Here is a 21,935-nt window from a genome sequence, read left to right on the forward strand (position 1 = left end):
GGATCCCCACCACCATCATCCCCACCAGCATCACCATCGTCTCCACCAGCATCACCATCATCCCCACCACCACCATCCCCAACATCATCCCCCACATCATCCCCGCCACCATCCCACCATCATCTCCACCACCACCACCATCATCCCCACCACCACCATCCCCAACATCATCCCCACCACCATCCCACCATCATCCCCACCATCACCATCCCCACCACTGTCATCCCCATGATCACCATTCCCACCATCATCCCCACCATCCCACCGTCATCCCCACCATCATCCCCAGAGATCCCCTCCACCACCATCCCCACCATCATCCCCATGGACGCCCCCCACCATCATCCCCACCATCATCCCCACCACCGTCATCCCCATGATCATCATTCCCACCACTGTCATCCCCATGATCATCATTCCCACCATCAACCCCACCACCATCCCCACCATCATCTCCACCACCACCACCATCATCCCCACCACCATCCCACCATCATCCCCACCATCACCATCCCCACCACTGTCATCCCCATGATCATCATTCCCACCATCATCCCCACCATCCCACCGTCATCCCCACCATCATCCCCATGGATCCCCCCACCATCATCCCCACCATCATCCCCACCATCATCCCCACCACCGTCATCCCCGTGATCATCATTCCCACCACTGTCATCCCCATGATCATCATTCCCACCATCAACCCCACCACCTTCCCCACCATCATCCCCACAGATCCGCCCCACCACCTTCCCCACCGTCATCCCCACCATCCTCCCCGCCTCCCCTACCCTGGGAGTTCTGGGAAATCACAGGGAACTAGTAGAGGAGCCATCTGCATGAACACCCCTCAACCTTCCCGGGGAGGCTGTTGAGAGACCAGCAGTGCTTGGGGGTCTGGAACAAGGGAGATGAGGTTTCCCCTGATGGGGCCGCACGCTCAGGGGCCACGGGAGGAAAGCAGGGCTGGCGAGCGGGCAGTGAGGACCATGTCCAGGTAGCCAGGGTGCCCAGGGGCAGACAGGAGGCTGTCAAAAGTCAAGGCGGGGCATGTTGACCAGCCTCCTGTTGGGTTTGAAGTAGCCAAGCTGGTGAAGCCGAGGGTAGAGCTGGGACAGCAAATCTTTCCCTGCCTTGTCTCCACACATCATTCCAGGACCAACGGACCCTGGGAGATGGCAGGTAGACCGGACCGTCACGAGGCTCCATGGAGATTTGAGTCTGAACTGACCCAGGGAGCCGGAACCTGATACAGAAAAGGCAGAGCCCTGATTCATGGCTTACATCTTTCTCTTTCAAATGAAATGAGGCTCCTGGAGGATGGGGCTTCCTGACATTTTTCATGACATGATATGTTGGGAAAACGTGATGGCTTGTCCAGCACGTGGAAGTAAACAGACAAGGCTGCTCTCGCTGGAGCTGATTAGCTCTGATGGTGGGGGACCGAGATCTCCCCAAGGCCCCACACGTCTGTTGGGGAGCTCTGCTTCAGGACAAGGACTGTGTCTCTGCTCTCTGCCTGGCCTCCTGGCAGAGAGCTATTCCACATACACATCCTAACAAAGGATCAGGAAACCCATCTGCAAAGTTCTGGGGGAGGCACAGTAACTGACAGGTAGCCAGTTCCCAGCCAGAGATGATTGAGGGAGGGAGGGGGTCTTATACACCCAGTGGGGTTTGCAAGGGTGGGAGGGGAAGGCAGAGGTGTTTTGAGCTTTGGAGACTGGCTGCTGAAACTACTTTGCACCATTCTCAGAGATCTGAAGCAGAGTCACTTTGGAAGAAAATGCAGTGAATACTATTAGTTATTCTGAGCAACACCTCCAGGGCGTTACTTGTTTGAGCAGAAGATGGGAGCATTAAAGAATGTCAGGACTGGACTCACTGGCCTGACTCTCCCTGGACACAGGCAGTGGTTGATGGCTCCTGGCATGGATGAAATCGCCAGGGAGGCTGAGCCCAGGAGCCAGAGCCCAGGAATCTGATCAGAGCAAGAGGCAGGCACTAGAAATGAGGCTCTCATGGGAGATGGGTAGGGAAGAAGGTCCCTTGAGATGAAGGGTGATGGATGGTGATAAAGCAGCACAGGCAAGAGGGGTCTGAGGGAGGTGGAGGACCAAGCTGGCCCTGGCAGCTTCAGGAAAGTGACAAGGACAAGGAGCCAGGAGGGCAGACACGACACAACTGTGGTCCCTCCTGAAATTGGGTGCAAAATGAAATCCTGTAATTGAGTCAACCCATAAATGTTGTAAGGGGAATTGTGTCTTCGAGGGAAGCATACGGAAGCGTCCTTTGTGAATAATGCTGCCTAGCCTCCCCAGAACTTTGCAGATGGATTTCCTGACCCTTCTTCAGGGTGTGTGTGTGTGGAATAGCTCAGCCGGGAGGCCAGGCAGGCACTATTATTTCCATTTTGAAAATGAGAGAAGTGGCTTCCGGTGAGTTTAAGAGCGAGTCCTCCAGGGAAGTTTCCTGTTCTGTGTCCTACTTATTGTCTTTGTGTCAGGAGGATGTGGTGCTTTTGTTGGTCTCCTCTCTCCTCTGTAAGCTCTTCCGGAGACCTCATCCCTTCCAGTCACAAGAGTTCTACACAAACATGCTTCTTCTCACCAGTCTTTGACCCAGACTGCTCTCGAGGGTGAGCCCACCAGGCACAGAGTACCCTCAACAGATGTCCCATACCCAGCTTGGTCAATATGTGATGTACTTCATGCAAAGCAGCCCCCATTTGCATAAATGGTGCAGCCTTTCTCCCAGACCTGCCTTCTGGGTATCCACCCTCTCCATCCACAGCCACTCAGCACCCGCCCCTCTGGAGCTGAGTCCTCAGCACCCCACCCCTGTTGCGCCCTTGGCGCCCCTCATTGAGAGCAGAGCAGTCCCCAAGCTCTTTCCTGGGCTTCCCCAATGCGAGTGGTGACTGGACAGAGAGAAGGTCTTTATGCCGGTGAGCCATGTTTCAGGAGGGCTGTAGCTAGTAGGGGAAGAGAAAGGAGGGGGAGAATGAGCAGCCAGGAAAAAATGCAGATGCAGGAATGGGCTGAACTCGCCAAAGAACAGTGAGCAAATCAGAGGATCCCTCCCAGACGTGGCAAGTCGCTAACAGGGAAGATGAAATAAAACTGAGGGCTAGACTCAGGAGAGAGGAGGCTTTGAAGGGTGGAGGGCGTGCTTGGATTTAATATGTAAATAACAAAGATCCTTTGTCCGTTCTTCATCTTCACGAGACAAGCTGGTGATGAACCGAGTCTTTGTTCTACTGCCAGTTACATTCGGTTTTGGCCAAAGAAGTTATGAATAAGTGTGGATGGTGGAGCCAGAAGTGGAGAGGTTGACCCCCATAGAGCGGTGCAAGTGGGGCTGGCAATGGTCTTGGTGCCTTGAAGACTGAAGGAGAATGAGGAGGGTTAGTGTGTAGACATCACTTTTGTGATACTAACTGGTAAGTGATGCAGGCGTCAGGAGGGCATTTGGCAGAGAGAGCTGTATCAGTGTAAAATGGGACAGCCAGCCAAGTTAGTAAGACAAGGAAGCACATCGAGAGGAACAGGGACCCAGCTCTACAGCAGTCCCCACCCTGCCTATCCTGATTGCTCCAGAGAGCCAGCATCTCAGGGAAAGGAAAACAGAACAAAGACCCGCTCACAGAAAAAACTGGGCAGTGCTGGCCAGGCCACTGCAGTCTCTCTGAACCTCAACATCCTCCTCGGTTGGATGGAGATGTAGGGCACCTTCTTCCCAGGGTGATCATGAGGTCAAATGAAGGTTAAACATTGTCTCAGTCTTTTCACAGAGTACCAGAACTTATACCAGAACTTGGTGGGGGACGGGGAGGGGCTTACAAATGATAGCTACATCTCTCCTGGTTCTGGAGGCTAGAAGTCCAGGATCAAGCTGCAGGCAGACTTGGTGTTTGATGAGGGCCACCTTCAGGGCTTGCAAACAGTGGTATCCTCCCTGCGTCCTCCTCACCTGGTGGAAGGATGAGAGGGCTCTGAGGTCTCATTCATAGGGCCACTAATACCAGTCACAAGGGCCCCACCCTCATGACCTAATCCCCTCCCAAAGGCCTCACATTCTAATGCCACCCATTGGGGATTAGAATGTCAGTGTATGGATTTGAGGGAGAGACAGCATCCAGTTTATGGCAGATGTTTTCCGTAAGCAGTGGGCTGCTTCAAGATGCATGGCATTCTTCTAACAATTTTGGCAAGAAAATGGTGCAACTCTTGGATTTGAACTTTGGATCAGAGACAAATCCACACATGTCCTCCCCCTGCTTACCTGGTTGGTGGGAGATAAACAGGCAGCCTCAGATGCTCACCTGGGCAGGAGCGCAAGAGCCTTCTTTCCACAGTGGCCTTGGCATGTGCATTCTTAGGCAAGCGGAGTTGGGGAGGGGGTGTCTGCTGTGAATGGCCATGGGGCAGAGTCCTTCTGCACTGGTTAGGGTGGGTAGGAAGATTTGAATTACAGTTTTCCCCTGGTAGCTCAGACGGTAAAAGAATCTGCCTGCATTGCAGGAGACCGAGGTTTGATCCCTGAGTCAGAAAGATCCCCTGGAGAAGGGAATGGCAACCCACTCCAGTATTCTCGCCTGGAGAATCCCATGGACAGAGGGGCCTGGCAGGCTACAGTCCGTGGGACCACGAAGAGTCGAGCACAACTAAGTGACTAAGACTTTCCCTTTCTGGCCATGTAATTCTCTTTGCTGCCGCCTATTTCTTTTCTTTTCTTTCTTTTCTTTTTTTTTTTTTTGATTTAAGAAGTATTCTGCATTTATTTTTGAAAATTTGAAAATTATACAGATGTCTTTAGAAAAAAATTAAACTTACATCCAAGTGCATTACCCAGAGATAACTACAAGAAAATTTTGGCTGTTTTTTTCCAAATCTTTTTTTTTTAATGTATTTTATTTTATTTTTTAACTTTACAGTATTGTATTGGTTTTTCTGCCTATTTCTTGATCTTCCTTTCCTGGTGAGTTTTTCTTTCTTTCTTTCTTTTTTTTTGGGGAGGGCGGTGCTGGGCCAGGTGGCATATAGGATCTTGATTTCCTGATCAGTGATTGAACTCCTGCCCCCTGCATTGGAAGTACCAGGGAAATCCCCTTTCTGGTGATTCTTGAGTTGCCCCAAATCTGTACAGTGAACCCCTTTGGTGCCTGAGCGAGTTGTGCCACGCAGACCAAACTCCCAACCAGCAGAGTTTCTGCTGTGCCACCAGGCACCGCCACGGATGGCACAGCTGAAGCATTCCTCCAGCAAGCAGCGCCACCAGCAGGGTTTCCAGCCACCGGGCTCGCTACTGCAGAGTCTGGGCTTAGTGATTCAGGGGGAACCATCTGAAAGGTCTGTGAGTCACGGCCATGAGGTATCATACAGATAATGGGGAGGCTGGCACTAATGCTGGGCGCCCCGTGCCCTGGTCTCTGCAAGCCCCTTCAGCTGTTGCTGTTGGCTGTTTATCCTGCCAGGGCTTCCCCAGGCTTCGTGCAACTGAAGTTCTCTGTCTGCCATTAATGGGGGGACATCGCCAGGTGTTAGTACTTCTGATGCTTCTGCTCTGTCCTCCTCTTTTTAGTGTTCCAGTTACGTGTATGTTACACCTATTTGCTGTAGCCCCACAGTTCTTGGATGCTTTCATTCCGTTTTCATTATTCTTTCATTGTTTTTCTCTCTGATTTCAGTTTGAACCCTTATTATCACCCTGTCTTCAAGCTCATGGATTCTTTCCTCAGCTGTGTCCAGTCTACCGAGCAGCCCATGGAGGACATTGTTCTTTTCTGTTCTGGTGTTTAGATTTCTAGCATTTCTTTTTGATTCTCAGAGTTTCCACCTCTGCTTACTTTACCCATCTGTCTTGCATGTGGTCTCCATTTCCACAGAGTTCTTAACATATTAATTATAGTTATTTTAAATTCTCTGCCTGATAATTCTAACATCTGTGTCATGTCTGAGTCTGGTTGTGATGTTTGCTTTGTCTCTTCAGACTTTTCTTGCTTCAGTGTTTTCTTGCTTTCTGGCAGACCTTGTAATTTTTCGTTGAAAGCCTGGCATGTGGTATAGACTTCAGGAACTGAAGTAAAAAGGTCTTTAATGTGGAGATTTATGCTAACCTGGCCAGGCATTGGGCCTATAACTGAAGGTGCTGCAGGCTTGATGGGTATCAGTTCCTTTTCTTAGCCCTTTCTCCTGTCAGACCTCAATAAGAAAAAATATTCATGGAACAAACATTACTGGGGCCAGTAAGTACCCCAGGCTTGGGATTCAATGATGATGAGGAAGCCATGTCCTTGCTCCTCCCAAAGGGCTCAGAGGCAAATGAAAACAATGACTATTGTGCTCCACCGAACACTTGTGTGATGTACCGTGGGCTGACCGAGGAGATGCTCTACCTCTTGGATGGGAGGAAGCGGCAGGCGTAAGTACTTCAGTGGGCAACCCTTGAACGAGGCCCTGAAGGCTGTGTAGGAGCTGTTTAGGAAGAAACGGGGAGGGGAAGACTTTCAAGGATTCTATTTATACCACTTTAAATCATTTAAGCACTTAAATGGGAAAAGGAAGTGTGTGTGAACGATGCAAACAGATGTGGCTGAGTTAGTTCAAGAGAGGTCTTCTTTTCTACCCGCAGCACTTCTGTCCCCATCATCGAGTTGGGAGAACGTTGTCCAGTTCCTTCATCCCCAGCATCCTCATGGTTTGGCACAGGGCAGATGCGAAGCAAATACCTGCGGAATCACAGAATGAGCTTGAGTTTGACTGAATCAAAACTGATCACAGTTAAAGACACAGAAGAACGTGTGGAGCAACCCACCTCATACCCACAGCCCGGTATCTGGAGCATCAGAGGGTCACAGCAGGAGAGGAGGACACCTGCTGGACCACTCAGGAGGCTCTGCAGCTCCACACGTTCCTGCCTCCACAATCCATCCCTACAGTCCTTTCAACAAGATATTCCTCTTGGAGAGAAAACCACGGTGCTCATCATCTTTGTCGTGGGCCTGATTCTGAGGGTCTCACTTTATAGATCCGCAAGCCTGGCCCAGAGAGGGAAAGGCTTTAGCCAGGAAGTAGTGTAGCTGGGCCTCAGGCAGGGCATCCTGGATGCTAGATGGATGCTCTCTGCACTACCCCAGGGTCTCAGCTTTCCAGGGGTGCGAGAGGGCCCCCGGTTCAGTATCCTTGGTTCCTTGCCCTCTGTAGAGCCAAGAGGCCTCTCTTCCTCTTCAGTACGCAAACTGGGATAAAACACTTTACCTCTTTAGGCCTCTAGTTCCTCTCTCATCAGATGGAGACAAAGCTCCTCGCCCCAGGGCCTCGAAAATCACCACCTGGTGATGCAGCCGCCCTGGCCCCTCCCTCCAGGATTGCTCTCCTGGGCAGAAACTCAGAGCATCAACATGCACCCTGGACTCTACCCGGTGATCACTGACCTCCGCCACTGTATCAATATTGATCGCGTCTGCTGGGGCTCCGAACGTGTGTGAGGGATTAAATCAATTTAGCCGGGGTCTGAGCACGGGTTGCATTTTGATCAGCGTCAGTATGTCCGCCCGTGTAGGGGCTCTCGCTCCCATTACTGATTCACGAAGTGTCTGCCGGAATCAGTAAATCCGTTTCATTTACTTACGTAGGAGATGTTTAATAGCTGCCACATGAAATTTGCAAATTGTGCTCCATCTGAGGCTGATTAATAAAACACCATGGAAAATACATCAGTCATTTCAGTACTTAAATTAGTACCGCATTCGACTTGAATCATCCTCTTTTGCACCAGTGATAACGGCCTCACATCTCCCTCCTGGTCTTTCTCCTTCATTCCATTTTTCCCTCCCAATCTCTGCAGTTCAGGTGCTTGTTAGGGAAGCCAAGTGGGAGAGCGATGAGCTCGTGGATGCTGCTTATCTCCTGAAGTCAACGTTGCCCAGCGGGAGGCTTATTCATCTCCTTGTACCCAGAGCGCCAGCCCATAGTAGGTGAACGAGAGTCGAAAGGAGAAATCATGAAATCAAGGATCTCTCTATAATAGGCGGTGGTTGTTGTAGGTGAAGAGTAGAGAAAATTTGTCAAACAAGGATGTCAGGCACCATGTGAAGCAATTTGTATACGCTGTTTTTAATGTGATTATCATGATCGCCCAGTGGGAGTCCTGCCATCCATTCTCTCTGGGATGCAGGTGGAGAGGAAGGGATGTTAAACAACCTGCCCAAGGTGACACAGCAAGAAGTGGGGAGGCAGGAATCTGAAGTTTCCAGCACGGCGGCACTTCCTGGGGGCACATCCACTTTGTGGATGGGGGAGTGAGGCACAGAGGAGGCCGAACTCATGGCCACATGCTGGTCGGGGGCTCTGGGGCCGCAGTCTGCTTAGAACTCATCATCCATGGATGCTTGCGGAGACCCTATGCACTCCAGGCTGTGTGCCCTGTATGCAGACATAAACAGCCAGCAGTGTTCCCGCCCCCAACAAATAGGCTGACGTCCAAGAGTCATTCAGCAAGCAAGTCCACGGAGGTGCACAGTGTGCTGCTCAGAGAAGGGCCATTCCTCCTCGAGTAACATCTGGATACAAAGAACGGTCATGCACACTGTCAGCCAGGAGAAAATAAGTCTTTTCCAGACCCCCTCCCAATTCTGGCCAAATTACCTTATCTTTCTGAGCCTCCATTGCATCGTCCATGAAATGGAAATAGAAAAGTGTGGTCTACTTCCCTAAGAGGGCTTTATGAGGATCAGATCTGGAGTGATGTCCCTTGAAAAGACATCTGGAAGTGTTCAACACCACACACACACAGTGGGACAGTCCACCCAACCCTACGAAGGCTGGTGCTTATTAGTCTTTGGGGAAGAAGTGTTGGCAGCATAGCACCCAATCTCAACCCACCCTTGGCTGGCAGCGCACCCAGAGCCCTGATTGTTAACAGATTTTGCATTGTCCCCCAGATCACACACCCATTAGCAGCAGCATCCAGTCATGATGGGGGTGCTATGGCGTGACATCTCTGAAACAATGGAAATTCGAATCAGACCCCAGAGACTGTAGGGTCTGGTTTAATGAGCTCCCCTCTCCCTTTTGGTGTTCCCAACCCCAGTCAAGTTTCCTCTTAGAATCCCCTCAACGTGAAGGCAGCATTGACAACCATCTGGTTAGAGCCATAGGTGATGGGGGAGGCTCACAGAGGAGCCTAGTGGTCCTTGGAGAGCAGGAAGCCCCAGAGTAGACCAGGGCTTGGGAGCTCAGCCTCACCTCCATGCTGCACCAAGACCTCTCTTCCTCTTGGGGGCTTTCTATAAGCCCCCAAACTGAACTGTAGCCTCCCTGGGTCTTCCATAAGGATCACGAGGCTCCACAGTTCTGCCTTACAATGTTCTCTGTGAAGGGACAGGCTGCACCTGGCAGAGGGTTCAGCTCTTAGCAAGTGTTCAGTAAAGGGTTTAAAATGACTGAATGAGCCTCAGCTATAACCTAGGATCTGAACTCACTGCCAACATTGACTGTGCTCATGGCAAGACAAGGCAGTAAGATGAGTCACTCAGGGAGCCCCAGCCCCACCGATAGGAACACAAGAGAGGACTGGGTAACTGGATCCATGACTAGAGGCAACGACCCCAATCCCAGGGGCCAGGACATGGGAATGGTTAGATGGTTCTAGTAGCTAATGGTTCCTGCTGGCATTGGGAGCTTCTCAAATTGGCCTCGAAGATTCCAGATCCCTCCAAGCATTCCAGGAATACTCGTTTAAAGTTTAGCGTTCTCTGTCATAATGTCGTCTTTGAAAACTAGTTTTCCTGGTCCTGGGCTCTCACTTCACAAACATTCCCTGTGAGCGTTTGCACTGCAGAACTGGCAGGGTAAACAGGGACAGAACTGCTGGAGTCCCTGCCCTGGAGGTACTCACAGTTCAGTTTGGAAGAAAGTAATGTGCCCAGATAATTAGAGTAGAGTGTGATGAATGTGATAATTGGGTAAGAACAAAGCTGTGCAGAAGCACAGAGCAGAAAGTTAAACTCTGCCTGCCGAACTGCCATGAACTTCAAAGAGGATTAACTTTGGTGGTGAATTTTGGTTATAAGTCGGAGTTCACTCATCATCAACCCAAGGCAGAGGAGGGATAGGAGAGCAGTCTAGGCAGAAAGGACAGTGTAGGCAGAGTCCCAGAGCCCCAGAAGAGATTTTTGTGGAACAATAATGAATTTCCTGGGACTGGAATCTAAGCTGCTTGAGACGGGGTGTCAGGTGCTATAGCTGGAGAGGCAGCGGGTCAGACTTTGAAGGGCTTTGAACATCTTACTAAGATTATTTGACTTTATCCTGTGGGCCACGGGGAGCCCTTAGAGGGCTTTAAATACGAGGAGTGACATGATGAAATTTGTGTTTTAGAAAGATACCTTTGGCAGCAGCTTTCCATTATTAATGCAAAACTCCCCATCGTGAAAGCTTAGAAGGCAGTCATGTCTTAAACCAGCTTCCCTGCCAGCCCTACACTTGTCCTCTCGTCATTTGATGAGGGGGAGCATCGTGTTTAAGACTGGGATTCATGTCCTGGTTCTGCCTCTGATTCCCTGAGTGGCTCTGGATAAGAATGCGGACACTGACTCTGCCCGTCTCACAGTGCCAGCAGTAGGGGCTGATGGCGAAAAGGATGCGAAGACTGTGTTCAATTGTACTTGATTTTGTAGATGTAAGGGGTTATCATTTTCATTTATAAAAGTGGAGCTCCCTATCAAGGCAAAGGAAAAAGGATATTTGACCAGGACGTGGTATTTTGGACAGAAATGAAGCTTCCAATCTTCTACTCTACCCTCCGTCAACCTACACAGCAAACACCACTCCTCCCCCCGCCCCACCCCACCACCAAAATGCACTTCCAATCTCCTACCATCACTCAAGTCCACTGTAGTCAAGATCCACAAATCAACAATCCACTCTCAGGGGCTCTGTCTAAGGTGTTGACCCAGGAGCCTTACCCAGACCTGGCTGCCTGTGGACTGGGGGCTCTGTCCGTGGTCCTGACCTCCTTACTATGTTCTTCCCACAAATTCAAGAATTTGCTATGAGCACACATGCAGGAATACTCCGTTTCTGAGCACATTAACCAGAGGAAGCATTACAACCGTCTGTCGCTCTGAACTCACTCTTCCCCAATAGATTTACAACTCATAAACCCAGCCGTCAGAGCCAAGTGCATAAAGCCAAGAGCCCAGCACTCCAACATTAACCGTGAATGAGTAGGAGGGATTCAAGGATCTAGTATCCTAATTCCAACCCATTTATGAACTCGCCTTTCCCAGTGAATCATTTGTCGGACCCACTCCCACTCTCCTTCATCCTCTACTTCTATTGCAGCTCTCACAAAGGGAGGAAATGAGCACTGTTTCAATGGCTGCAGCTGCTGCTCAGAATCTACAAGAACAGCCAGTGTACACGGAGGAGGGGCGAGATGCCAGCTTTGACTGTGGTATGGTAAGGTTTTAGATTTTCTTTGAGCAAGGACTAGATGGCCAGCATAATTCTATTCAATCACTAAGATTCTGTGATTCTGTAATCCCCACACCTTGCAGAACTGCAGCCACCCCCAAGGTGCTCCTGAATGCTGATCACAGTATGCTACATTTCTGTGATTCTGGAAACCTTCCCTGATCCATCCTTGTCTCACTAGAACTTTCCTTTCCTGTGCTCTGCATCTTGAGGACATTCCTGAGATTTCTGAGATTTTCCTCCCTTTTCCCAAGGCTTCTGTCCCTAGAGTATGCCTGGGATGTATTCCAATTTTGCAGATCAGTAGTTCTGAAACTGAGCAAGCTTTCTGTAACTCAACTTTCTCTTGGGTGAAATGAGGACATTGACATCCACCTCCTCGGGATTAAGTGACATATTACGTATGAACCATAGTCTCTCATGCCTAAAGTGTAGTGAGTGCTCAAGAAATACTTCCTTTTGTCTTCCTCTTCCAAATCAATGGGTTTATGACATAATCCCTGATAATGTATTAATTCAGTAGCACATATTTGCATGTTACCCTCACTTAGCCTCTTGTATTTTTCCTAAAGGAATTGATATCCTTAAAGTGAACACCAGCTCATTGGTGCCTTTTTCAAATCCCAGGAATAACACAATGTGAGGAGCTCATTGTTTTTCCTATGCACAAAATCATGTCAGGACACATAGAACCTTGAAAATAGTTCATTTTCTTCTGGCTAGTGATTTCCTCCAAGCTAAGAGAGTATTTCTTCTTACTTCTTCAACTTTGGAGAGGATGGGAGGCTAAGAAAAGCCACGTTCTTCAGCTGGAATGGAACTAAATTGACTAATTTATAAGCCTGGGCTGTTGTCTGGGCTGGAGTTTCTGTCCTTTGAAGATGTCAAACAGTAATGAAATAAGGCTCCCAGAACCCAACCCACACTAATCACTCCAGTGCTGCTCAGACACAGTGAAACAGCTTGGTTCTTTGCCTGGCAGTGGGGAAATGGAAAGCTCTCCTGATTCCGCCGTCAGCTGGCAGAGACTCCTAAATGAGGTCTTTTGATAGTTCTAGGTTTGACCTTGAGCAAGCCACTTCTTTTACCTGAACCACATCCTGTCTCCCCACTCCCAAAGACCCCAGTAATCCCCCTTTCACACTACCAGCTTTATCCTAATCAGGTCCTGTTTATACCTGGTATCCATCTCTCCATCTGTCCTGCCAACCTTCATCTCCCAGAGCATGGTTACTGCCCAGATTTAGGCTTGGACCATTGCTCACCTGGACTGATCAATATCTCCCTGGTGGCTTCCCTCTCCCCCAGATCCCTCACACTTCTTCCAGGCCAATAATTTAGAAAATGCAAATTTGGCCATATCCCTCCACTGCTTCAAATCTCTCAAAGACTCCATTATTCTGGCATTCAAGGACCTTCACAATTCGCCCCAGCTCTTCCTCTCCAGCTTATTTCCATACTATCTCTGGGTCTCAAGGCCTTGCTCCTCGTCTTTTCTCATGCCGACTTTCTACCCTAGTCTTCATACACTCCATTCCGTCTTCCCCCCAGCATTGCTCTAAACACATCCTCCAATACTGAGTGACTGTGATACCTTTGTGGATATTCCTAGACCAGTCTTTACACTCTTTTCAGAGAAATTTTCCCAGGAATAAATGTTCCCATGTGGTCCCCAAAAGTCTGACCCAAGAAACAAAGCCTCCAGCAAGAATAGTCAGTCGGTTGCCACATCCACTGTGAGTTGCCAGGCCCAGTACCCCTGGGTCTTCTTACGTCTGGAACTGCCCTGCCTGTACTGACCAGGTGCAAAGCCATTTCCTGTGACTGCCAGCACTGTGAGGAGAAAGCCACTCCTTGGCACCAAGTTGCCTTCAGCATATGCTGCTCAGGATGGCCAACTACGTTCTGAAGTTGGAGGATGCTGTGAACAGCTGTGACCATTGACAAGCTGCTGTGAGCAAATTACCCTCTTTTTCCTGGGGGATTACACACCCTGCTCACCTGTCTTCCTGTCTTCTACCTGTGTACCTCTGATCCTCTGTAATGATGGGAGAATACACTTTCTAGAATCCAGATCTGACCATGCTTTATACCCAGGCCCACCACACACACACACACACACACTCACATTATGGAGTGACTAGAATTCAAGCTCTGTGGCTTGTCCTGCAAACACAGTCCTTCCTGACCTGGTTCCAACTCCTCTAGCCCCATCTTGCGTCTCTCCCCTGCCTCCTAGGAGCCACGTGGTGCATTCACACCATCCCTCTGGGGAGCCGTAGCTACTAGAACCGTACTTTCACACTATCCTGACACATGGTCTTCAGAGAAAAGACCTTTCCCCACGTCTTGGTTTGAAGAACTCCTCCTTATGCCTGAACCAACTGAAATTTTCCTCCATTTTTAAATGCTATTTTCCAAACCGGTATCTAGCATTCAATTTTATTCTTTTCAAAATAATATATGCATATGGTTTTATAAAACTTATAAACCACTGGCTCTAATCCTGACTGCTCTCAGCTCTTTCTAGAGGGGACAGCTGCTCACCTCTTCTCTCTCTCTCTTTTTTTTTTTTTCCAGAAAATATAAGAGTCTTCCCTCCCAGAAGGTGGGATGAAGCACCTTCTTGGTGGTGCCACTTCCTCTCTTGGACCAGTGGACACAGCAACCTGGGAAGCATCCTGCTTTATAGAGTTAAACACATCCTCTGACAGATGGTTCCAGAGTCTAGACCAGTGATCCAGGCGAGTGATACAGATAGTGAAAAAGAAGTGAGCAGAAGCCATGTTTTGTTTTGCATCAAATGGCCTGCTCCAATTTAACCTTTATTAGTAATAAAGGTGATTTATCCTCCATCTACTGAGGAAGGAGATACTAGTTAATTCAGTTCAGTTCAGTTCAGTCACTCAGTCGTGTCCGACTCTTTGCCATCCCATGAATTGCAGCATGCCAGGCCTCCCTGTCCATCACCAACTCCCAGAGTTTACCCAAACTCACGTCCATCGAGTCGGTGATGCCATCCAGCCATCTCATCCTCTGTCGTCCCCTTCTCCTCCTGCCCCCAATCCCTCCCAGCATCAGGGTCTTTTCCAATGAGTCAACTCTTTGCATGAGGTGGATTAGAGTTTCAGCTTCAGCATCAGTCCTTCCAAGGAACACCAAAGACTGATCTCCTTTAGGATGGACTGGTTGGATCTCCTTGCAGTCCGAGGGACTCTCAAGAGTCTTCTCCAACACCACAGTTCAAAAGCATCAATTCTTTGGCCCTCAGCTTTCTTCACAGTCCAACTCTCACATCCATACATGATTACTGGGAGTTAATTGGCCTCTCTCAAAATCTTCAGTTCAGTTCAGTTCAGTCACTCAGTTGTGTCCAACTCTTTGTGACCCCATCAGCTGCAGCACACCACGCTTTCCTGTCCATCAGCAACTCCCAGAGCTTGCTCAAACTCATGTCCATCAAGTTGGTAAGGCCATCCAATAAATTCATCCTCTGTCATCCCCTTCTCCTCCTGCCTTCAATCTTTCCCAACATCAAGGTCTTTTCCGTTGAGTGAGTTCTTCACATCAGGTGGCCAAAGTATTGGAGTTTCAGCTTCAGCATCAGTCCTTCCAATGAATATTCATGACTGATCTCCTTTAGGCTGGACTGGTTGGATCTCCTTGCCGTCCAAGCGACTCTCAAGAGCCTTCTCCAACACCACAGCTCAAAAGCATCAATTCTTCGGCCCTCAGCTTTCTGTGTAGTCCAACTCTCACATCCACACATGACTACTGGAAAAACCATAGTTTTAACTACACAGACCTTAGTCAGCAAAGTAATGCCTCTGCTTTTTAATATACTCTTTAGGCCTCAAAATCTTAATCATTTCCATTTCCCCAAAGAAACCCATCTCCCCATTTATACCTGTTTTTTTCTGTCACTTACCTCCATATTTCTAAATTACATGCTTATCCTGCTATTTCATGATTTTTCAAGTTTATGTAAAGTTTACTGACTTCCAGTCGCAGGTGGCAATGGTGTATCTCTCTTAGCTCCGATACCTGCATGCCTGTAATCCCTGTCCTCTGTTCTTTCAGTGGACTTGGTCAACATTAGAGGATTTTTGTTGTTTAGTCACTAAGTCATGTCTGACTCTTTGGGACCCCGTGGACTGCAGCACTCTAGGCTTCCCTGTCCTTCACTGTCTCCTGGAGTTTGCTCAGATTCATGTCCATGGAGTTGGTGATGCTATCTAACCACCTCATCCTCTTCAGTCCTCTTCTCCTGCCTTCAATCTTTTCCAGCATCAGGGTCTTTTCCAATGAGTTGGTTTAGAGTGTGATGATTGTGCAGCTCAGTCACAGGTGGGTTTTTTTTTTCCTGGAGTTAATAATTACTAAATTGTTTAGCTCATCTGTGTGTGTACACTAACGTAGCTAGACGTTCTGGCAGAAACGAGCTCCTTTTGACATGTCTGAGCTGTGTTGAGTACTCCATCAGCCTCTCTGCCTGCTTGGAGCCACTCCTCCCGGGCCCTCCACCCCCTGCTTCCTCGTGGACGGACCGTTCTCTAGACAGCTGTCCAGGCCTCCCCTCCTCGGCCTCCCTGGGATCCTTCACCTGCTCTCCACATGGGGCCGCCTGTCACCTGGATTCCACGACTTCCTCCTTCCATGTTTCAGTTCTCGTTTGTGGGGGATGTGTTTTTCAGGAGCTTTCAGAGAATGAGTATGAAGGAAAAAAAAAAAAAAACTCAAGACCTTGAAGAAAGTCTTCATTGCATCATCAGCACGATCTGTAATTTGGTTGGGTCTACAATTCTCATTTAAAATTCATTTTTTCTTCAGAATATTCAGAGATGCCTTGTCTTCTAGCTTCTAGCACTGCTTTTGAGAAGACTGAGGCCATTTTCATGCCTGATAATTTGTTTTACACCTTTTCTCTCCCCCCAGATCTTCAGAGTCTTGTCTTTATTCCAGATAATATGAACTATCACTAATGTGGAGCGATTCAACTGGAAGCCAATGTTCTTGAATTGTTTCTTGGATAACTTTCTCTTCTCTTTTTCTGGAAGTGTTGTTGTTTGGGTATTGGACCTCTTGAGGTGATCATTAACTTTCCTTTTTATTTTCTTTATCTTTGTTATTTTGTTTCACTTTCAGGAAAAAGCTTTTATCTTCTAAATACTCTATTGTATTAAAATTTCTCATTCTCTAATTTTTAAATATTTTTAATGACTAGATACTCTTGTGTGTCCTGAACTTTCCTTTCCCAGAGCATCCTCGTACTGGAATGAAGGTGACCCATCTTCCCTCATTTCCCTGGAGACATGGATTCAGTGTTGCTCCTGGTGTCCTTTCCACCCCACTCCCCATTTATTACTGTCTGTGGTTCACTTAGTTGGCTTTGGTTCATTCCTTTCTGTTGGTTTTGATTTCCCTCTTTCACATTAGAAGCTGTCAGGGTTTAGTAGCTATGGAAGATGGCTCATTTTTGTGAGTCCATCATGGAAAATTAATTGGATACTCTGTGTGCTGCAGCTGGATGGGGCTCAACGTCAGTGACACGGAGGCATGTTGCATTTTTAATCTGGCGCCTCAAATGTCAGAGTCTGTGGGTCTTTCCTCCTAGGCCAGTTAGTTTTCCTAGAGAAGATGCTTCTCTTCTGCTTGGGGAGCATGAGCCTGGCTTCCAGAAGTCTTAGAGTGTGGAAGGGGAGCTGAGGTCACACTGATCAATATATGAATATAAGCCACCCCAGTAAAACATTGTCCCATATTTTTCCATGGTCTAGTCAAGAAGCCATCTTGAGCAACAGTTCCAGAAGGCGAATTCCAAGTCTGCTGCTGGATACAGGTGGTGCTGCTGCCTGATGCTCAGGAGGGAGGAGAAGGAGCGTGGATGTGTGTCTCCTTTTCACAAAGGCTTTAAAGCCAGCTTCCCTTTCCTCAACCCCACCTGCACTCTCGCCCTCCTCAGGGACACCCGAGGCTATGATTCTGGACGCTGTCCATCTAGGGGTCTGAGGAATGGATCACTTTCCCTACAGGCAGACTTCTGTGTTCACCTGACTCCAGTGAGTTCATTCTATCACCTCCCATCTGTCTCTTTTTTTGCCTTTGGCAACTGTGCTGACATTCTGATGTTTTGTCCCTGACATTCTCTTTGTGCTTGTGGTTTTGTGTCTATTCACTTCCTTTCCTGTTATTTTAACAGGGCTCTCTGAGCCCATGGGTTCAAACCACCACATTTAATCAAAGTCCCTGTTACAGATTCTCTGGCCCATCCATATCTGACAGGCTGCTGCTGTTTACCAAGGAATGTCTATCCCTTGTTAAGTTCCTTGGAGGAGCTTAACATCTCTCACTTCATCTCCTTTGCAATGTGTTATTAACATGTGTTAAATTGAACTGAACTCTAATTACCCTTCACAAGCTTTCTGCATGGAGACAAATATCCTGTTTTAAGTGTATGTCATAGCACCAAGGTCACAGCGACTATGACCTTGGGCTCTCATCCTGGCTTTTTGCAATCCAGGTGACACCAAGTCCCCGAATCTTGGTTTTCATGTCTGCAAAATGGGTATAATACCTATATTGTGAATTATTTTTATAATTAAAAAAGATAATGTATGTAAGATGGCTCAGCATTTACGGGGAACACAGTAAATGTTAGTCCTCCTCCTATTACCTTCAGTCTATGAGAAGTGAGCGCCCTAAAAGGTCAGGCATCTCGCCAGATCTGACAGTGGGGACGATGGAAGGAGGAGTGCTGGGGCCTGTGTTCCTGACACTTCCTGCAGACCCTCACATGACGACTGGCTCCCAGGAGCCAGCTTGCTCTAAATAAAAGCCGAGCTGAACACTTTTCCTTCAGAGTAATTTCCTTGGAGTTATTTAATAGCTGCTGGAGAGAGGGGAAAAGTTCAATCTTGAAGACAATCCCAGTTTATAGCTTCTCGGTGCTGATGACGGCTGCCCACTCAGGACTGCCCGCTTTCCTCTCCATCTTCCCTGTTAAAGACCCATCCTCACCTGTCTCCACACAGACAGCTCTGGGTCTCACCCCAGAAATGGCCCCGGGGCCCATTTGCAAGTTCGTAAACTTATATTTTCCTCATTAAGAGGAAGAGAGGAAGACACTGTTCAAGCCAAGCGAGCCAGAGAGAAGTGCAGAGCTGTGCTGGGGCCAGAGGAGGGAGGGCTTCCTACAAGAGGAAGCCCACAGAGTCACATCCACAACAACAACAATAATAACAAAGGCAGTGACCTCGAGTGTTAGAATGTCCTCCCCCATTACCCTCTCTGTTCTCATCACATCCCATAAAGATGGCAGGAAGGGGAGCCTCTCAAATCAGAAAAGGAGAGTGGGGGGTAGGGGATGAACAGAGGGCTGGTCTGGGATCCCCAAGTCTGGGTTTGAGTCCCGGCTGCTGCACAGGAACGTGAACTTGGGTCTCAGAAAGGTGAGGCGATTTGACACAGGGCCTGCGGTGATGGACAAGCAGAAGCAGGGCTGGAAGCCACCCTTCCGAAACCCAGAGCCTCTGCCACTCCCATTCTGCCTTGCTGGCGGCTACCTGGTGGGCAGTATGGTCTGAGGGCTGCAGATCACAAAAGTGGGCCATCTGAAAGCACACACATCATCTAATTATCTCCACTACAATCAGCCCTCACGGCCAGCCCTGTGGGAAGCACGGAGAGTGGTTCTAACAGGGACGGGTTGCCTAGGGCTCACTGTTGAAATGCTTAGGGAGACATTCACAACGGAACCACCGCAGGGGAGAGCAAGAAGGGCGTGACCAAGGACCAGGGCCATGCGGTCTTCACCCCATTTCCTCTGCTTGAGCTGCGGGTAGACTACATTTCCCATCCTCCCTTGCAGGAGGTACAGCGCCGGGTGACAAGGCCAGACACAGCACAGCTATCTGTCGTGATGACTGAGCCCCTCCACTGTGAAGGGGGAGCCCAGAGCCCTAGATGGCGGTTAGGTGATAGAAGGAAGGTGTATTTGTTTCTGCAGCATCGTCTAGCCTTTCCTGACTAACACAAAACACAGATGAAGAAGTGAAGAAATTGCCCAGCCAGCGAGTCCCCTATAACTGGTCTGCCAAGTTCATTTACCACCCTCTTCAGCATCTGACCTGATTTATTTTCAGGTCATCGTGTAAACGTCTCGTCCTCCGATATTTTCTCCCTGAGGCTGCCTGTCTGCGCAGTACACACAGGCACTCAGCGACCTACGTGATGCAAGCTATTCGTGTCTGTATTGTTCGGATACCTGGCTCCACGACGCTCATGCAACCACAGTGGTGTCAGAACACTGCTTATTCTGAGCCTTTGCTCCTGGCCCAGCTCAGAGCCGGGCACGAAGTGAACTTAGCCTAGAGGAACCAAGGTGCAGACAGAACCCACAGAGACTATTATTCGTAATAAATATTGTAAATGCACATTTGCATGCTTCTTAGGCTAATTGTTAACGAACTGTGTATATTTATTCACGTTTGAGGAAGCTTCATTCCTTTTCAAAAGTCAGTTGTATTGAGGGATAGATTACACACAACAAAATACATCCATCTTAAACATGCCTTTGGATGAATTTGGACAGATTTATACACGTGTGTGGCCACCACCGCTTAATGATAAAGAACTTTTCCATCAGCCCAGAAAGTTCCCCTGTGCTCTGTTCCAGTCGGTGCCCCCAGCCCCAGCCCCAGGCAACCACCACTCTGCTCTCCGTCACTGTAGATTAGATTTGTTTTTCAGGGACTCACATAAATGGAATTCTAAAGTGCCCACTCTTTTGTGTCTGGATTCTTAAGCTCAGCACGTTTTTGAGATTCATCCACGTATTTATATATTTCAGTCATTTATCCATTTTTATTGTTATATTTCCATAGTATGAATATATTATAATTTGCTTATCTGTTTATCTTTTTTCCATTTTAATGACAGCTTTGTTGGGATATAATTCATGTACCATAAAATTTACTCTTTCAAAATGTACAATTCAGTGGCTTCTAGTGTATTTATGGAATTGTACCGCCAGCAGCACTAATTTTAGAAAGTGTTCACCACTCCTGAAGTGATGAAAATTTGCAGTCACCCCTCCCCCATTCTCCCATCCCCCCAACCCCTGAAAATCACTAATCTTCTTCCTGTTTATGGGTTGGCCTATTCTGGAGATATTAAATACATGAAATCATACAATGTGCAGCCTTTCAGTCCTGGTTTATTTCACTCAGCATAGTGTTTTCAAGGCCCAACTGTGTTGTAACCTGTTTCATTATTTCCTTTCTCTTTATGGCCAAGTAATACTCCTTTCTATGGATAGACCACATTTGCTTATCCATCCCCCAGTTGCTGGACTTTGGGGTTTTTCCATCTTTTGACTTTTATGAATAATGCTGCTATGAACATCTGTGTGTGAGTTTTTGCATGAACACATTTTTTCGGTTCTCTTGAGTGTATACCCAGAATTAGAACTGTTGAGTCAAACTGATGATAACTCTATGTTTAACTTTCTGAGGAGCTGCCAAACTGTTTTCCCAACTGACTGCATCATTTTCCATCCCTCCCAGCAATGTACGAGGTTCTAATTTCTCCACACTCAACGTTTGTTATTGTCCATTTTGTGGATCATAACCATCCTATTGCGTGTGGGGTGGTATTTCACTGTGAGTTTAATTTGTGCTTCCCTGATGTTTAATGACATGAAACATCTTCTCATGTGCTTATTAGACACTTGTGTATCATTTTTCGGAGAAATAGCGGTTCAAATTCTTTGTCCACTGTTTAAGTTGGGTTGTTTGTCTTTTTATTACTGAATTATAAGAGTTCTTTATATATTCTGATGCTGCTGCTAAGTTGCTTCAGTCATGTCCAACTCTGTGTGACCCCATAGATGGCCTCTTACCAGGCTCTCCTGTCCCTGGGATTCTCCAGGCAAAAACACAGAGTGGGTTGCCATTTCCTTTTCCAATGCATGAAAGTGAAAAGTGAAAGTGAAGTCGCTCAGTCGTGTCCGACTCTTAGCGACCTCATGGACTGCAGCCCACCAGGCTCCTCCGTCCATGGGATTTTCCAGGCAGGAGTACTGGAGTGGGGTGCCATTGCCTTCTCCAATTCTGATGCTAGACCCCATCAAATGTATGATATGAAAAAATTTTCTCACATTCTTTAAGTTTTTCACTTTCTTGACAGTGTCCCTTGAAGCACAGAAGTTTAAAAATTTTTTAAATTTATTTTTCATTGGAGGATAATTGCTTTACCATATTGTGTTGGTTTCTGCCATATATCAACATGAATTAGCCATAGGCATATATATGTCCCCCTGCTCTTGAACCTCCCTTCCAACTCCCAACTCCCACCCCATCCCACCTCTCTAGAACACCTGATTTGAACTCTCTGTGTCATACAGCAAATTCCCACTGGCTGTTTATTTCACATACGGTAATGTATATGTTTCCA

At 47.9% G+C, this 21,935-nt stretch overlaps 1 long non-coding RNA gene across 3 annotated transcripts; it reads right to left on the reverse strand.

The window, feature by feature from the left end:
- Positions 1-1,629: 1,629 nt before the first annotated feature.
- LOC123329529 lies at positions 1,630-7,628 on the reverse strand. Of its 3 annotated transcripts, XR_006545128.1 has the most exons (4): positions 6,820-7,256; positions 4,328-6,733; positions 3,846-3,975; positions 1,630-3,390 (listed from the first exon to the last, which is right to left on the reverse strand). It is a non-coding gene; the product is annotated as an uncharacterized LOC123329529 (long non-coding RNA). The 3 variants fall into 3 exon arrangements; XR_006545127.1 differs by lacking the exons at positions 1,630-3,390; positions 6,820-7,256 and adding an exon at positions 7,439-7,628 and having other exon boundaries at positions 3,443-3,975; XR_006545126.1 differs by lacking the exon at positions 1,630-3,390 and having other exon boundaries at positions 3,443-3,975.
- Positions 7,629-21,935: the final 14,307 nt, after the last annotated feature.

The sequence above is a fragment of the Bubalus bubalis genome, chromosome 15 (assembly GCF_019923935.1).
Source record: "Bubalus bubalis isolate 160015118507 breed Murrah chromosome 15, NDDB_SH_1, whole genome shotgun sequence".
Classification (NCBI taxonomy): domain Eukaryota; kingdom Metazoa; phylum Chordata; class Mammalia; order Artiodactyla; family Bovidae; genus Bubalus; species Bubalus bubalis.